The 17,356-nt window shown below is 43.6% G+C and overlaps 1 protein-coding gene and 1 long non-coding RNA gene across 4 annotated transcripts in view; one reads left to right on the top strand and one right to left on the bottom strand.

Moving 5' to 3' along the window:
• Nucleotides 1-316: 316 nt before the first annotated feature.
• Nucleotides 317-15,789, bottom strand: LOC115598429. Its single transcript, XR_003987645.1, has 4 exons — nucleotides 15,670-15,789; nucleotides 9,424-9,549; nucleotides 6,427-6,520; nucleotides 317-515 (listed from the first exon to the last, which is right to left on the bottom strand). It is a non-coding gene; the product is annotated as an uncharacterized LOC115598429 (long non-coding RNA).
• Nucleotides 15,327-17,356, top strand: part of PPM1A (protein phosphatase, Mg2+/Mn2+ dependent 1A) — a 35,028-nt gene continuing 32,998 nt past the window's right edge. For 2 of the 3 annotated variants that reach the window (XM_030451824.1, XM_030451825.1), the window contains exon 1: nucleotides 15,327-15,724. The gene's annotated coding sequence lies outside the window, so the exon portion shown is untranslated. The remainder of the gene's footprint in view (nucleotides 15,725-17,356) is intronic. The other variant, XM_030451823.1, reaches the window with a different exon arrangement.

Below are 17,356 nucleotides of genomic sequence, written 5' to 3'. Positions count from 1 at the left end.
CCGGGCTTCCTACGGAAAGCCTCATGGCTGTCTCTTGGGGAGAAGGATGATTCCCCTCCCTCCTCAAGCTGCCCGGCAGCCCCAGCCCAGCCGCACTCACCCCTTGCTCTCCTCGCAGACCACACCGCATCCCTTTTGCAGGAGCCCTGGGATTTGACCAACACCTAAATTCTCAAGGAAAACTAAAAATATTTCTCCTTCTAATACCTGAACTTTCTGAAGAGGCCAGTGATGCTAACAGTTTTTAGAAGTCAACTAAAGTCAACCAGAACATCAACAGAAGTAATGACAGCTGTGTTGCACTTTGAGCTGTGACCGATGCTTCCAGCACTTTGGGAGTTTATTAAACTCTGGTATCTATACAAAAGGACTTGACTGCGACTGAAGTGTAAGAACCAGTGTAAAGCTGAAGTACAAGGCCCTGAAAACAACATGAGAAACAGTTACCAAAGAAGCAGGTCACAGTCTTGTTCAACACCCTCTTGTGAACCTTGCTGAGGTTTCCCATGTTGACACTGTCGCAGCAGATAACAGATAAATTAAACACAGCACATAACATGATAACATGACTTATTCTTAAGAGTTGCACAAATTATATTGACACACTTAATGTAAATAAAAGCAAGATAAGCTGTCTTCTGTCTCCAAAGCAATAAAGCAGAAATAAATGTTTGATTAGATTGCTGTTTCTGTATATTTACTTTTTGGGGTTTTTGTGTCTGTGCAGTCTTGAGAAGACCTTGTGCAAATGGCACAATGGAACTGGGAGATTAATGGATTGAGAGCTGTCCTGCAGAGAAACACTCTGGGGACATTGCTGGGTGAAAAATGGGGAATTCACAGACAATGTATGCCTGCAGCCTACATTCTGCCCCTCTGCTCTGCTCAGATGGGAGAGCCATGAAAATGATCAGAGAACTGGAGCACCTCTCCTGTGAAGAAAAGCTGAGAGTTGGGGTTGTGCAGTCTGGATGTTGGGGAGACCTTATTGTGGTGTCCTAATATATTAAAAGCGGCTTATAAGAAACACAGAGACAGACTTTCTACCAGGGCCTATAGTGACAGGACAAGGGGCAACAGTTTTAAACTGAAAGTGAATAGATTTAGTTTGGTGATAAAGAAATTTTTTATGCTGAGGGTGTTGAGACACTGGAAAAGGTTGCCCAGAGAAGTTGTGGATGCCCCATCATAAGAAGTGTTGAAGGTCAGGTTGGATGGGGCTTGGAGCAAACCTGAGCCCTGCCCATAGCAGAGGGGTTGGGCTACTTGATCTTTAAGGTCCCTTCCAGCCCAAACCATTTTGTGATACTATAAAATGAGGAAATTTTGACAGACTTATGGGTGAAATGCTTCCTCTTTGAATGTTCACCAGGGGGCCTCAGACAACTTGATGGCAGCCATGGTACTACTACTTGCTAGAGCATGGGTATGAGTATTTTCCACAGTACTGTGATGCAATTTCTTTGATCTATGTTAAATAAAGCTCCACTGCAATTATCTGAGATTAATTCAGTGTCTGTCTAAAACATAAATTTGAAAAAGGCTCTTACTTCACTCAATTATTTATGCAGCTACAGTAACATTAAAATGAACAGCAGTAAGTAGAGCAGCACTGTATTCCCTTTTCCTGTATTTCCTCTTCCACTGTCAGTCAAACAGAACAGCTGCTCGGAGAAAAGCTTTTTGCTTTGTTCAAGGAAAAAAAAAATAGGGACAATCCATCATACACTGAGTGCAAGTGAAGTAAGGCCAGTTTTGACTCCAAGCTATCTGCTTCAGTATATTACCTATGGCATGTGGTTTACTGTTGCTAGAAGAGGGGACAAACACACACATCCAGACAGACATTGCCAGTTAAATGTAACTGAGTGCCAAAAATCCTTCTTAAAAAAATCTGTCTGGTCAGACAGTGGATATATATCTTCCTCCATTTCTTTATTTTATATCTGGTTTAACTTCAAATAATTAAGAAAAGGTTATCTCTTTTGTAATAAAATTTGCTGATATCTTAAATCTTTATCCTAGATAAGGGAAATATATCCAATTTTTTTAAAATGCAGGAGTCATTTTGATCTGATCCCAATTTGAGGTACAATTCTGCTCTCATTATGTCAGTGAAATTTTCCCTGCTGCTTACAAAGAGCACAACCTGTCTGCTTTCTGCATCAGAATTATCTTACTGAGTTCAAGTCTCTGAGCTTCTGTGCACTTAAGCCTCTGTCTTCCTAGCTACCCTAATCTCCTCTCATTTTAGCTCTTAGCATGTTGTTCAGTATTCATGGGTTTTTTCACTCATAGCCCCTTCTGCCTGCTTTCTTACTCAGGCTACTTAAAGACAGACTTGAAAGTAACTTGGTGTTTTCCTTCAAATCTCCCCTTAATTTTACTTCTTGTATCCATTTCATTTCAGTCTGTTTAGTTCAGAGTTTGTGTTTAAAACTCAGGAGTCTGGTTGTTATTAGAGCAAACTGAACTACTGTGTCTTCTATCCATTTTTAAAACAGTAAATAAAGCTGTTGGAACTGCCTTCCTGGCCACTGCATTGCATTGTAGTACAGCCTGTTCCCAAGCAATAGGAGGTAAACCAGAGAAATCACTTTTTTGCCAGAGTAAGTGAAACAGGTCCAAGGCATGGAGTCATACACTGGCACGTGATCATCCATATTTCAGCTCTGCTATCTTGGTCCATGGTGCTTTGCCCACACAGTCTCCCAAGGAACGTGAGGTATGTCTGAGGGGCAGCAGCTACAGACAGAAGCCAGGTCAGGCCAATTGGTCTCAGGACTAAAGGTCCACAGTTTGTTTTACTTACTATCAAAGACACAGCAAAGATTATTTACACAAGTCTTTGCCACTGTTTAGTAAAGCAAACTCTTAGTTAAAGTGGTGTAACTGTGAGTAAATAGTTGCCTCTCCAGGCCTCACTGTTTTCTACCTCAGAAAAAAAATATATGGAAAAACAGATGATAACAGAGCATGACAGAAGAATACAAAATAGTAATATATAAAAAAATAGAAGACAATTCTTATTCAGACAGGCAGGACAAACATAGGAAGCATTTTCAGATATAGAGGTAGATGACTCATGGTTATAGGTCAGTGACTTTTTGTGGTGTCCCCTGGGAATCACAGAATCATAGAATTGGCTGGGTTGGAAGGGACCTCAGAGATCATCAAGTCCAACCCTTGAACCACCGTTGCTGTTGCTAGACCATGGCACTGAGTGCCACATCCAGTCTCTTTTTAAATATCTCCAGACACGGAGAATCCACTACTTCCCTGGGCAGCCCATTCCAATGGCTGATCACCCTCTCCAGAAAGAAATTCTTTCTAATCTCCAACCTAAACCTCCCCTGGCACAACTTGAGACCCTGCCCTCTTGTCCTGTTGAAAGTCGTCTGGCAAAAGAGACCAACCCCCCCCTGACTCCAACCTCCTTTCAGGGAGTTGTAGAGAGTGATGAGGTCTCCCCTGAGCCACCTCAGGAAGGATTCCCTCATTGTAAGCAAGAGCCATTTTCTACCCTATACCTGGTGAGACACTTGTGTTTGAAGCTGCAGAACTGTGCAGTGATCCCCAGCCACCTGCAGCTACACTGGGCCCTGTTCTTCTTCCAAATTTCACATCCATGACTTTTCAGTTAGGTTACAGACTGCTTGGCTTTGCTTTTTTGTTTGCAAAGTGCTTGGAGTGCTTTTACTGACACCTGCATTAACTGTATCAGTTTAAAAGAAGCATGTTACTTTTTAAAGGACAATTTTTGCCTCCAGACAAAGAGGTCCTGCACATCAAATCTCCCTCATTGACCTAACTGCATATTTGAATATGACTTTAAAATGTTCCAGATGTGTCCTGATGGTGAGCTTTATTCAGGACTGCCTGCCTGAGCTCTGCTCATTCCTCTAGCCAACATTACTTTGACTTCTCTTCTGTTTATTGACATTAAAAGTGCCTTGACTCAGAAGTAATGAAAAGAGAAATCTAGAAAAACTCCAACCTTTTCTGCAAGAGATGAAGATAAGGTTTGTTTAGTATGATGGGACAGTGATGGAGTCCTTACCCATTTCCTTTTCACAACATGCATTCTTTAGTTTATGGTAAGGGGTATGTCTAAATGGTCTATGTTTATATAAATAAGAGAATCACAGAACAGGTTCAAGCGAATTGAACAAAACTCAATTTGATGATAATGCCATTTCATTTTGTGACATTACTTCTATGTAATTCTTCATGTTATTCAAATGATACATTGGAAGAAGTCAAGATACAAATATATAAAGAACTTTTCCTCAGAGGAATAGCTATAAAGGATAGACCATATCCAATCATGCCAAGTTGTAAGAATGTATCATATCTGGGTAAGAATGGGAAAGCAAGATTATTTTTTTTTTTTAAAAGGCTTTTGGGATTTCTTGATCAAAGAATAACGTTCTTCTGATGGTGAAGAAGAGGGGGAGACATTATTGATACTTACATCCTGATTTAGATCCCTGTTCTGTGTCTGTCATCCTGGGCCAGGTTACAAGGTCACCAAAGTCACCAGAAAGATTTGTGCCCCTTTTTCCATATTTGTAACTCTTCAAGTTAAAAAAAAACAATATTTGTTCAATTTAAATCTGTTTTGAGGAATCTAAAAGGTTTTCTTTCTGTGTGTGCTCTCTCACTGCATTGGTACTGAAAAGACTTCTCATACAGGGAACCTGAGAAAACTTCCTCTCCTGCCATCATCTGATATTCAGTGACAGACAAGAGGCAGAACAGAAAGTGTTGTCCAAAAGCTGGTACTGCACAGTTTGGTTTCCCTGAGTGCTCAGTATTGTCAGCAGAAACAAACTCCATCCTGGGGATGGCCAAGGAACATGAATTAGGAACCTGCTCTTAATCTTGAACTGAAAGATTTTCTCTTCCCTCTATCTCCTTACACACAGGTAGCTTATGGAGTAGCTTAATGGAAGGAATGTTTCCCAAAACCCATGAGAAGATACCCTGGGGAACCAATCCTTTAATAGCTGTTAGCAAATGCCAGAATCAGATAACCAAAATTCCTTCCCTAATTCCCAAATAAATTTTCTTCCTCAGTTATTACTACTACTTTTTTTGACAACCTCTTAATAATGCAGTTTTCCAAGACAGTAAGTTTCCCTTCCTTTCATTAATCTTTGGTTTATTTTTCAATAATTTCTTTGGTTTTAATACAGCACTAAATTAAAGTTTACCTCTTTCCTTAAACTAATATTGTTAACAGTTCCACCACAAACCTGGGGAGGGGTTTGCTGTCTCCCTCTCAGGCCCCCTCTGCTGGTCTTTCCAAAGCAAAACACGAAATATCAGGGAATTTTCATTAACAATCATCTTATTTCATGAGAAAAATCCAGATTTCTGTTTCTAAGCCTTTTACTATCAGCATATAAATTATGAGAAAGATCAGCTTTGTGGCTGTAAGCTGAGCATAGGGGGAGTCTTTTTAATGAATTTGAGAAAATAATTGTATAATCAAGCATGTGAACCTGTGGAATTTCTCAGGCAAAAAGTCCAAAAATGAACATGTCCCAAAAACCTGAGCACAGTCTGACCTGGCTCTTAGCAGAATCCTGTGACAGGCATTTTAATGAAGACATTATGTAAGGAGTTCCAGAAGCATACACCACTTGGGACTTGTTTCTCTGTCTGTCTTGGTTAACAAAAGTCATGAGCAGTAGTTCTGCACAGACAGCACATATTTCAAGGAGGTAAAGAGGTAAGGAGATACAGTGGCTAAATATAGGCTTTTATTCCAGCAACACAATAAACAGAGAGCTGATCTAATTATTCATCTGGGAAAATCCCTGGATGTCAGAGAAGTAGAGCATAGTGCTTTCTTAATCAACTGAAGAATATGCTGGTGTTGAGAAAGGGTAAATTTGATGTACCTGGTACTCCAACAGTCCCTTTCTGGTCACCAAAACCAAGAAAAAGTAACTCTAAGACTGCCCTAACTACTAACAACATCTAAAAAGGTTTCCTGCACTGCTGAGGATCAGACAGATATGGGTCTGTCTGGAAGGTGGTCCTGTTCTGCTTCTGAAGTGTACAGGATACTATGCTGCATGAATGCTTAATTATCTTTTAAATCTACAGGAACACAAATCCAAGATGTGTACATGATCTGAGGAGCATTTCACATATTATGCTTTCTGAACTCAACTTTTACTTGACATTAAACCTCAATTCAAGCAACTGGCATCAGCTTTCTGTGTATGGTAGCACAGGTGTCGACCCAAAGAGGATCAGAAGAGTCACAAAAACACAGTAATGTTTTATTTGGAATAGCTGAGTTTTTAAATTATGTTAAGAAGTATTTTATATACCACAAAAAAAAAAAAAAAAAAAGGCAAGATAGTAGCCATGAGTATTTAAATCAGAGCTATGTAAGCAGCATCTTGTTACCTTTCCTGGGTCAGCAAATTCTTCAGTGTAGTGAAGAAAGTGCAGTGGAGGGCCACCAGGATGAGGACAGACTTAGAGAATCTTCTTTGTTCATCTGGAAGAAGACAATGATAAGGGGAGACTTAATGGCTGTCTTCAACTGCAGATCTTTTCAGAGATCTGTTGTGGTAAGATACGACACAAATTGCAACACAGGAAATCCTGTTTGGAAACATGGGAACAGGTGCTCAGAGAGGTGGAATTTCTATCCTCAAAGATATCTAAAACTCAACTGGACAAAGACCTGAGTAACCCCATCTCTTTGGACCTGTTTTGACCAGGGGTTGAACTAGGTGACCTTCAGAAGCCCCTTCAAACTCAAATTATTCTGGGATTTTATGGTAGATGACTACAGTATCATTAATCCAGATTAAACTGACAAAAGTAATTTTGACAGTACTAATGCTTCCCCAAGCAAAAAAAGAAATTTAAACTCAGTCCAGACTCACTGAAGTCAGTGGGGATCTTGAGTTTAACTTGAAAGGCATTGAACCAGATCAGTCATTTTTGTATTTTTGTTCAGAAAAGATGCTAAACTTCATTTTTGCAGACAGCATTAGAAATTGCATCAGGGTGGTGAAGTTTTATCCCCGTGTGTTTCTCAGTAAGTTGCTTTTGTGGTGAGATGGGAAGGAACCAGCCCACAGCTGAGATCTTTGAGTACTGAAACACTCTACTTAGAGAGTTAGAGGCAGAATGAAGTGTTTGCAGAAGGTCTCTAACTCTACTTTTCAATTTGCACTTGGAGGAAAATCCCTGATTGCAAACTGCTATCAGTAATGAGCCTCTCATGTAACTTGGGGTCAACTCAGGTCAACTGCTACTTTCATGTTGAGACACTGTCTACATTAATTGAAATTTATGCCATAGAATGGCAAACTTGTGACCTCTGTAGAGTGAGTTAATGATTCCAATCCCATTTTCAGTAGGCTGCTGTGAATTAACATCCCTTTTTCACCTCCTTGGTTTTCTCATCTTTGTAAAACAAGTTTTTTTCCTCTTCCTTATCTTGTCTCTGTAGTTTTATTTTTTAACATAAAACAGAGTGAAGTAACACAAGGGAGTAATTAGAATATGACAAGATAAATGTCAAGTACCAGTTACTTTGATTACTCCTATAAAGGTTAAAAAACAAACAAAAAAACCAACAAAAAAGGTGTTTTAAAAAACAATGTACACACACAAATATAATGGAAACATAGCTTTATCCTAATAAATACAAGCGATGTGCTACAATGAATGAAAAGAAGCAAGAAAACAAAGATTTAAAATCCTTAAATCACATTCCCAAGTCTCTGAAGAAGTAGTTGGACTCCTAATCCATTGGATTAATGGAAATTTCCTGAGAGGAAAGGATGTCTTTATGTTTAGGGTGGAGACTAGGATTGTCTCCAAGTAGCATCCATGTTCTGAGCAACAGGTATTGACCTGTATCACATTACTTGCACTTAAACATTCTATGACAGATCTTATACTACATGAGATTTTTCTCCTCCAATGGGTTCTTCCTCTTGAAACTCTGATCTTGAACTGCACAAGCAGTTTCTTTTCTCACTGGCCTGTATTGCTTTGCTAAGATTTTGTTCTGCACCATCTCCAAAGAAACACAACACCTCTGAGGGGGAGGGTTGTGATAAAAATGCTAACAATCAAAATTACTACTTGTTTTGCTTTCCTAAGGAAAGCCTCACATGTAGCTTGTGATCCATTTTTATCATGTTCCTTCTGCCAGCAAACATGAAACAATGACTTCCTACAGTCATACCACATCAGCACCTATGTCATGAAACTAAATTTAAACTTCAGTTATGCTGTCAACTAAAAAAGGCCTAAGTAGCAAAATCCAGCTCCAGAACAGGATTACCCACCCTTTTAATCTTGGACTCTCCAGAGTTCTCAGTACTGTGTAAAACCTACTTTGCAAAATACTAAGAAATGTTCAGATGACAAATATCTCCACACCTTGGCCACTGGATTCTGATATGTTGCTTTTAGTTTAATGTAACTAACACAAAAAACTTCTCCTCAGCTGTGTTCCTGATAAAAGGCTTGTTAAAAGAGACAACTGATTGAACAGATTTAGATGAATGAATGTAGCAAAAAAAAGTTGTGTTTGGTTGTACAAAGAGGGTAACTGGATCTGGCTATTTAAAGAAGGACTACACAAAAAGTAACAAAAAAGTAACACAGAAAACAGAGTTTAGAGAATATAAGTCTTGTCCTCTGTGAGAACAAACCTCCTTCACATCTGGAAGCTCCAGTCTTTATTGAATTCCAGAATCTTTTGTTTGAATGTTAATAATTATAAAACTCTAAGAGCATCATAAGACTCTTGATGACTCAGTATGAAGCATTCTTATGCATCCACAGTCGGACATGTAATTTTAGCAGTGACTGCTAAGCTAATTTTTAGGTTAAACAACTGACAATTGTAGGCAGGCCCATTAAAAACTGGCTGTGCTAACAGCAGTTTTTACAACATGCTAATGACTAAGGGTTTGATCCTGCAACTCTGAGGTCAATGGAACCTTTGTCACTGACTGCAGTGAGGATACAGCCCTTCATGCACGGACTACTAATAGCAAACAGCAACTTTAATATACCCTTGCATTTTTAAAACAGAAGAACCATCTAATGGTAAGACAAGCTGAGAAAATATTCTGTTTGTTCCCTTCTTCACAGCTTCTCTTATAACAAAAGATCTTGTCAGGAAAACTAAACTTTGAGCAATCAAACAGAAAGTCGTTGTAAGGTGTTATCTGTGCTGGAGTCCCCCATCCTGTGTGAATGTGACCCAGCCCTCAGAATACTTCAATTTAACATTTGCTACTAATGTAGCTTTCAGCTGATTCATGGTTTCTACGCTGAAGAGTGATGCAGATGGTCCCAGTGAGACCATTTACATCGTACCACCAGGAGTCTGGTAGATAGCAGAGGGGACAAAATTAATTGGCATACCCTGACATGCCAGGAAGCACTTCTTCAAATGTCACAGACATCTGTTGTATCCCGTTTTATGTAAAAGGTTTGGGACAGTCTTGCTCGTGAGACTTTTCCATTTAAAACACTGAGGCAGCTGAGATTCTAAAGGGAGAAAAAAAAAACCAAACAGAATAGTTAAATAAGAATAGTTAAATGGTTATTTTTTTTTCCTTTTCATTTTCTGTAAAATGCATACAGCCTATATAGATCTTTTGTTTGGTTTTTGTTTTGTTTGTTTGTTTTTCTGGGTTTTTTTTCCACATGAAAAGCAAGTTTTTCTGGCTACCAGGTCTGCTACAGAAACCATGTGAAATCAGGTGATTTTTCAGATGAGCTCCAAGAATTCTGACAAATTGAATTTTGTTTCCTGAGCTGCCTGAATTTTTGTCACCTTACTTTGGACTTTTGAAGAAACTGGGAGATGCCATGCTTTTCACATACAAAAACAAACAAAAAACCCCAACCCAAAACAAACAAACAAAAACAGTAGTAGAAAAATGGAGGGACAAAAGTAATCACAATATTCTAAAATAAAGCTGTATCTTAATTCTCAGTATAAAAGGGTTTTCCCTCTATTGATATTTAGGTCTTTACTGTACTTTGCTTTTGCTGATTTTCCCAAATTGCAGGTTACTTACATCAGCTAATTCTCACTGGAAAAATAAAACTCATGACTGAGCATTGCTTTCTGTCTCTTACAGTAGAATAAGAAAAGCACATTGTGCTGCCCTGATGACTTTGTACCTGATTTTGGAGACTGAAAATGACTAGCATTTGGTTTTTAACAAATGTCCTGTTTGAATGTTCCTCTAAAGAGCTGCCAGGAAAACATAACTCTCCTCTCAGAGGAGGCAAAGTGTGGCAGTTTGTGTAGCACTTTTGAAGATTCTAGTAGAAAGCTAAAATTACCAGAACTGCTGTATTTCAAGAACGTGGGATGTTGGTACACCATGTTCTTCAAAGAACCAAAGTCATTGTGACATCTTTCAGATAAATTCAATTTGGATACAGGACACACCCTAGTTGAGCACTTTGGGTGATTTTAAGCATGAGGTGACTATTAATCACAGCTCCAGCACTGGCATTTTCTGGAGTTCCCCATGGCACAGCTGGCTGAGCAGACACCTACAGATGTCATCACACAGCAGGGTGTTGCAGGAATAGTACCAAGAAGACATAAAGCCTGCAGTATAGTCATCCAGCTGGCTTCTAAATTCCAAAAATAGGTGCAGCCCACTGGAGGAGATGAGGCAGAGCATCAGTACTTCACAAGACAAGTATAAAGTTCTGGCAAGATAATGATCACACTATTATAGGCCACACGTATCAGTACCATGAAGATGTCTATTAGATAACCTCTAAGCATCATAGAATCACAGAATCACAGAATTGGCTGGGTTGGAAGGGACCTCAGAGATCATCGAGTCCAACCCTTGATCCACTCCCACTGCAGTTCCCAGCCCATGGCACTCAGTGCCACATCCAGGCTCTTTTGAAATATCTCCAGACACGGAGAATCCACTACTTCCCTGGGCAGCCCATTCCAATGCCTGATCACCCTCTCCAGAAAGAAATTCTTTCTAATCTCCAACCTAAACCTCCCCTGGCACAACTTGAGACCCTGCCCTCTTGTCTTGCTGAGAGTTGCCTGGGAAAAGAGCCCAACCCCCCCCTGGCTCCAACCTCCTTTCAGGGAGTTGGAGAGAGTGATGAGGTCTCCCCTGAGCCTCCTCTTCTCCAGCCTCAACACCCCCAGCTCCCTCAGCCCTTCCTCACAGGAATTCTGCTGGATCCCTTCACAGCCTCCTTGCTCTTCTCTGGACCTGCTCCAGCACCTCAATCTCCTTCCTGAGCTGAGGGGCCCAGAACTGGACACAGGACTCAAGCTGTGGCCTCACCAGGGCTGAGCACAGGGGCAGAATCCCTTCCCTGGACCTGCTGGCCACACTGTTCCTGATCCAGGCCAGGATGCCATTGGCCTTCTTGGCCACCTGGGCACACTGCTGGCTCATGTTCAGTTTCCTGTCAATCACAGGTAATTGATTCATTTTAGCCATCTTAAAATTAGGAGTCTAGTCTAGGTGGTCACTTCAGCTTCTTCTGTAGTCACAGGAGCTACAGGAGAGAAAAATTAATCTTCAGATGGCAAGTCACCCAACCTGCTTTAGAGACCAATGTAAACACAGGAGTAATGATCACCCAATGCTTGTCTCTTGCTGTTGAACCAGGACAGCCTGGACAACAGCTTGATTATATGTCTAATATTTAGATGAGTGTTATTAGGTGATACAAATCCTACTCCAAACAAAAAAAACCCAACCCAGTCTACCAGCTTTTCAGGCTGCAGAATAACCTCAAATACATTGTTTCAATATATTATTTCCCATCTATGTCAAATAGTTGTGGCAAGGATGGTAAGGAGGGGAAGCTGAAACTAAAAGGCTCTGCCTTTTCTGACCTTTTGAATAAATTGCACGTGAGACACTGAAAGAATGACAGCTCTTTCACAGAGGGATCAAGAAATTGAAATAATGCAACATAGCTGTTAATACTTGTCCCTTCCTTAAAGAATATACAGGAAATTCTGCTAGTTCATGATATCCCTTACAGCAGCAAGCAAGTTTAACCAGCTGGTATTAAACCTGAAAGAGTTAAAAGGGGCATTGGGCAATAGCAACACAGGGGATTACAACAGACTGGTAGAGAACATGGCCATCCATGGAGATGGAAAGTGATTCCAAAACGCAGCTTAACTGCGGTGTGATCCCAGCAGCAACTGCAGCCCCGTGTTCTCTTTTTATGGGAAATGATGTCAGTGGGAACAGCTTCATCAGGCAGTGTGGAATTTTCTAAATTGACAGTTTCCATGAATACCCTGGACAAAATCATCCTCCTGCCTGCAATAACCAGCTGTGCTTAGGTGGTAAATATCTGTTTATTGAGATTCACTTTTTTTTCTTTTTTAAATACAAATGCCATCCTTCTAAAGCCTTTTTCAAAGCTGTAACAGGAAGCAGAAAATAATTTTAAAAAAACCCAACTCTAAAAATAACCTGCTGAATAGCACACCATTTTAAATAGGCTGTATTATGCTAACAGAAATTAAAACAGTGAAATATGATTCTTCTCAGTAACTCACTTATGGCTCACTAAGCAGCACTGGAAGAGTTTGGCAAAGGTGCTCCCTAGGGCCTCTTTATGGTGCTCATGACTCCAAGGATTACAGGTCCCAATCCATCCTGACCTACAGCTAAAGGAAAAATAAATAAGAGTTGTATGCTGGGAGATGTAGTCCCTTCAGCTACAGAGATAACATCATCAAGGCACAGTGATGCACAGCTGTTCATCCTCATCAAACGTTATGTCTGAATTTCTTGTATTTATTACTATTGTCAGCAAAATTGGCCAGGCAAAATTAGCAAACTAAATAAAAGTTACACTTTGACAAAATAACTGTGGTAATTTGGCCCCATTCAGTTTCCAGGAAAAATATATAAATAGAAAATTACTGCAGCAAACTCTCTGCTGTCATGACATTCTTGCAGCTTAAAACTAGGGCATCACAAAAAAAAAAAAAAAATGCTGACCCATGTTTTAATTCAGTTTTATTTTAAAAAAAGAAACAAGCAGCAAAAACAACAACAAACCCTCCCACAAAAAGCCCAGCTGTAATACTAAATAGAAGCTAAATGAAGTCCAGAATTGTGTGTAATTCAGAATTTTAGGAAAGGCTTTTGAAGTGGAAAAAGAGGGTGAAAAACTAAATTTATGCTTAAGTGCAGAGGTGAAAGCATGGCACATACCTGCAGGACCAATTCTGATTATTGCCTGCCTTGTCTCTACATTGTAAAAGCTTTTTAGGAAGAAAAATTAAGGGGAATTTAAAAAGCAGTTTTATAAATCTGAACTACATCAAAATTGTCACTAATGGTCTTTGGATACCAAGAGGAAATCCAAAATTGCATTCATGAAGATTATTACTCTCTGACCTTCCAAAATCTCCAGTTCACTGTGAAACACACTGCATATCCTCTGCTCCCCATCCCCCAACATATTTTCAGAGTAGTTTGCATTTAAATTTCCCTGAGGGCTTGTTTTCACTAACACATTTTGCTGCATTTAACTACCAATTCAAGGCCTGAAACAGTTCCCACAACACCGAGCAGTCCTGAGTGGTGTTCAGTATCATGCTAACAAACACGATTAGGATGAACATGCCAGTCAGTCGCAGTCAGCAATGGAAACTGGAGATTTTGTAATCACACAGAAACAGTCAGCTTATCTATTCCAGGAAAGCCCGACAACGATGGGGTTTTGTTGTATTTGTTAACAGCTTTTCCAGCTATCTCTGGGTAAAGCTTTGCTGGTTTTGTAGGTCTTACCTGGGCAAAAAGCCCTCTATTAACTCCCTTCAGCGTTGGCACACTCTGTGCTGATTGCTATCTACAGTGGAACATAACCAGCAATTTCAGGGCTTTCCAAACATTCAGCTTAGAGAAACCTTAACATATAGCTGTTTGCTCTGATTGCTGTTAACGATGGAACTATTTAAAGCAGACAACCTTCCCGATTCTTCAGCTAAGTACCCACTTCACCCTTCCCCGGCCCTCTTTGCTATCTCTCCCCTCTGTAGTCAATTCTTTCTTCACATTCTCACAACTCCTATGCATCCCTAATGCTTCCTTTTCATAAGCACAGCTTCTAGCACCCACTCCACCTTACAAAATAAAATTCCCAGTCCCATGGTTTAACCCTGACCTGCTGGAATGAGCCACCCTCCTCCACGAGTTACCCCTCTCCCAACCAGGCCCTGCTCCCACCTCAGCCTCCTGCATCCTGCCCCACATTCACCTCCTTCCTATTAGGAGAAAAAAAAAAGAAAAAAAGAAAAAAAAAAAGGTGTGTCCAGGAGTTCGTCCTCTGAATTTGTTCCCTGCAGACGGGGGGGGGGGGGGGGGGGGGGAGTCGTTCCCCATCCTTCTTGTCAACAGGCCAGCCTTCATCAAAGGGCAGCCGAAAATCATGGGATTATTAAACCCATTATGCGTTCATTACTGCTAATCCGCCGCTGATTTTGCCGGCAGTTGTGCTTTCAGCAGGGTAGCCTGCAGGGCTCTGGTTTAGGCGGCTCAGAGGATATCCCAGCACCTGCCCGCGGCTCTGGGGACCGGGACACCAGAGGAGGGAGGCGGGAGGGACTTTCCTCAGCCTGTTCCCGCCTGAGAGCGGCATGCGCAGCTTTCTAACCCGTTCGCCTCCTCAGGGAGGCGAGACACCGCGCCGAACCCCCAAAAAGCCTCAGCCTCCTCCTTATCCCCGTTCCCAAGCCCTGAGATGAGCAGCGAGGCGAACCCCGCTCCCGCCCCGATTTCTCCCCTCAGGGCAGGGGGCGGTGCCGATGACGTCATCCCTCAACACCCCTCTTCCCCCTCCCCCCGCTCCGCGCATGCTCACTGAGGCGCAGGTCCGCGGGGTGACGTCATAGCGCTACGGGCGCCGCTCTCCCCCCCTCAGCCCCGCCTTTGCAGCTCTCGCGGTCCCGACATCCGGGTCTCCCGCCCGTTACGCCAGAGGCGGGTTTTTAAGCCCTGAAAAACGCGGCCGTTTTGTGGCGTTTTGTGTTTAATTACCGGAACGAGGGAGGGGCGGCTCTCCCGCTGTCCCCCGTCCCGCTTCCTTTCCCTCCACCCCAAATCCCGGGGAGGAGGGAAAGGGCCCGTGCGTGCGCGCTCCCGCGGCGGCGGCGGGGGGGAGGGGAGCGGCGGCAGGCGGGAGGCGCGCCTGCGCAGAAGGGAAGGAGGCGGCGGCAGCGGCGCAGTGCGTGTGTGCGTGTGTGTGCCTGCGGGAGAGGAGGAAGGGGGGGGGGGGCGGCCGGCGCTCCGCGGCGCTGCGCGAGTGGGCGCGGAGCTCAGGCGGGAGGGGGTCGGGAAGAAGGGGGGGGGGGGGGGGGGAGACGGCGGCGGCGGCCGAGCAGCAGCGGCGGCGAGCAAGGAGCGGAGGCGAGATGAGCGCTGGGCTCCCCCTGGGTAGAGAGCCGCCTTCTACAGCCGCCGCCTGTGAATGAACTGAGGCGAGGCCGCCAGCCGGGTGCCCCCCCCCTACCCCCCCCCCTCCCCTTCTCCTCCTCCCCCCTCCTTCCCCTTCTCCCCCGGCCGGCCCGCCCGCCGCCGGCCCCACCGCGGACGTCCCCGCCTGCCCCCGGCCTCTCTGCCCCCCACGCACCTTCGAGAGCGCGGCCCTAACCGCCACAACCGGCGCCGTCCGCCGCGGCCGGGGGGTAAGTGACGCTGCGCAGTGCGGGGCCTCGGGCGGGCCGGGCTGAGGCGGGGTGAGGGGGTGGCGGCGGGGCCGGGCTATGCCGGGGCGCTGGAGGGCCGCGTTCGGCGCCGCCTGGGCCCCGGGGCCTGTAAACAAGCGGGGGTGGCCCTGCGTGTGGGCTGCTCTCCCTCTCGGCTCTGCGGGAAAGGGGGAGGGCCCTTGGGGTAAGGAGTGGGGGGGGGAGCGGAGAAGGGGGGGGTCGTCTCTTCTGTAGCCTGGGTGAGGATCCAGGCGCCATCCCCGGCAGCAGCAGCTGGTACCGGGGCTGGGCGGCGAGAGGGAGGGAGATGGGAAGGGGGAAGGGGGGCGGCGCGGGTGCGAGCCTGCTGGGGATGCTGCTGCTTGGAGCCACCCCCAACCCCCTCCCACCCACCACCACCCCGAGGGCTGAAGCGGGCCCGGACGCGGGGCTCCACCGTTCAGTCCCTGCATTGCAGGGGCATTCACAAGAGGATGGGGGGGGTGGCAGGGCAGCCCCTTGGGGCTGGGCATGGGCTAAGAAAGGGAGGAGGAGGGTGAACAGAAGGTGCTGGGCCTGTCTCAGGTAGCAGCAGCTTTCCTTCCACCCACCCCCGTTTCTCATACCTTCCGTCCTTTTCTTGGCCGATTCAGAGTTCATTTAATAATGGCTATAAACAACCTCCTCTCCCATCGACACCCAAGCGCTTGGGGCATGGACACTGGGGGAAAAAAAAAAAAAGAAAAAGGCAAAAACCGCATCTATTTATAAAGCCACCCCACCCTAGCGAGGGTCGGAGCATCAAGCACTCCCCACATAGTGACATTATTACGCAGCGGGCGGTTTTCTCTTGCCAACGCCTTTCAGACGTTTAAAGTTTTGAGAGAGATTTCGCTGCCTTTGAAAACGATGTCATGAGCAAAGGTTATGCTGGTGATCTGTCATAGAGTGCATGTTAAAAGTGGATGGAAGAAAATGCTCTCCTTAAAGTTTGCTAAGTGATGTACTCGATGGTTTGGCTTGTACGTTAAATGCCAGAGTTTCATTTCATTACATTAACTTGTGTTATAGTAGATAGGATACAGCTTTAAGACTGGCTGCTGGTTAATAGTTTCAGGAGTATCTGTTGGGGAGGTATTCGTTGGCATTTATTACAACTAAAATATTGTTGTTGCCATATGTATGGCAAAATTTTGTTGTTGCAAAACTAAAATTTGCGTTTACAGGAGTCTTTGTGAGGTACTAATTGTTCAACTAAAAGTTGTACTTTTTTTCAAATGAGAAGGTACAGGTCATTCAGATGGCCCGTGGTGTGGTAACCATAAGGCTTAAAGTCCTCTATGTCATATAAAGAGGTGGGGTTTTGGGGTTGTTTTTTTTGGTTGGTTGGTTTTGTTTTTTTAAGACCGAAGGCAGTTTTAGATCCTGGGAGCAGTAGGTTTGAGGATAAGCAATATTTTTTCCTTAGGTTCTGAAGTTCATTTTATAAAGTAGAACTTCTAACTCTTGTGATTCTAGGAAATAACTTTTCAACTATGATCCCCTTTAGCACTTTCCTGAGCCTTTTTACATGTCCTTTCTCAGTGGTTAAGGGGCTGAAGCAGGATTTGTGAAGCAATAGTGAAATCAAAG

The sequence above is a fragment of the Calypte anna genome, chromosome 5A, assembly GCF_003957555.1.
Source record: "Calypte anna isolate BGI_N300 chromosome 5A, bCalAnn1_v1.p, whole genome shotgun sequence".
Classification (NCBI taxonomy): Eukaryota; Metazoa; Chordata; class Aves; order Apodiformes; family Trochilidae; genus Calypte; species Calypte anna.
The sequence above is the reverse complement of the archived record's forward strand: the minus strand, read 5'-3'. Positions and strand labels throughout refer to the sequence as shown.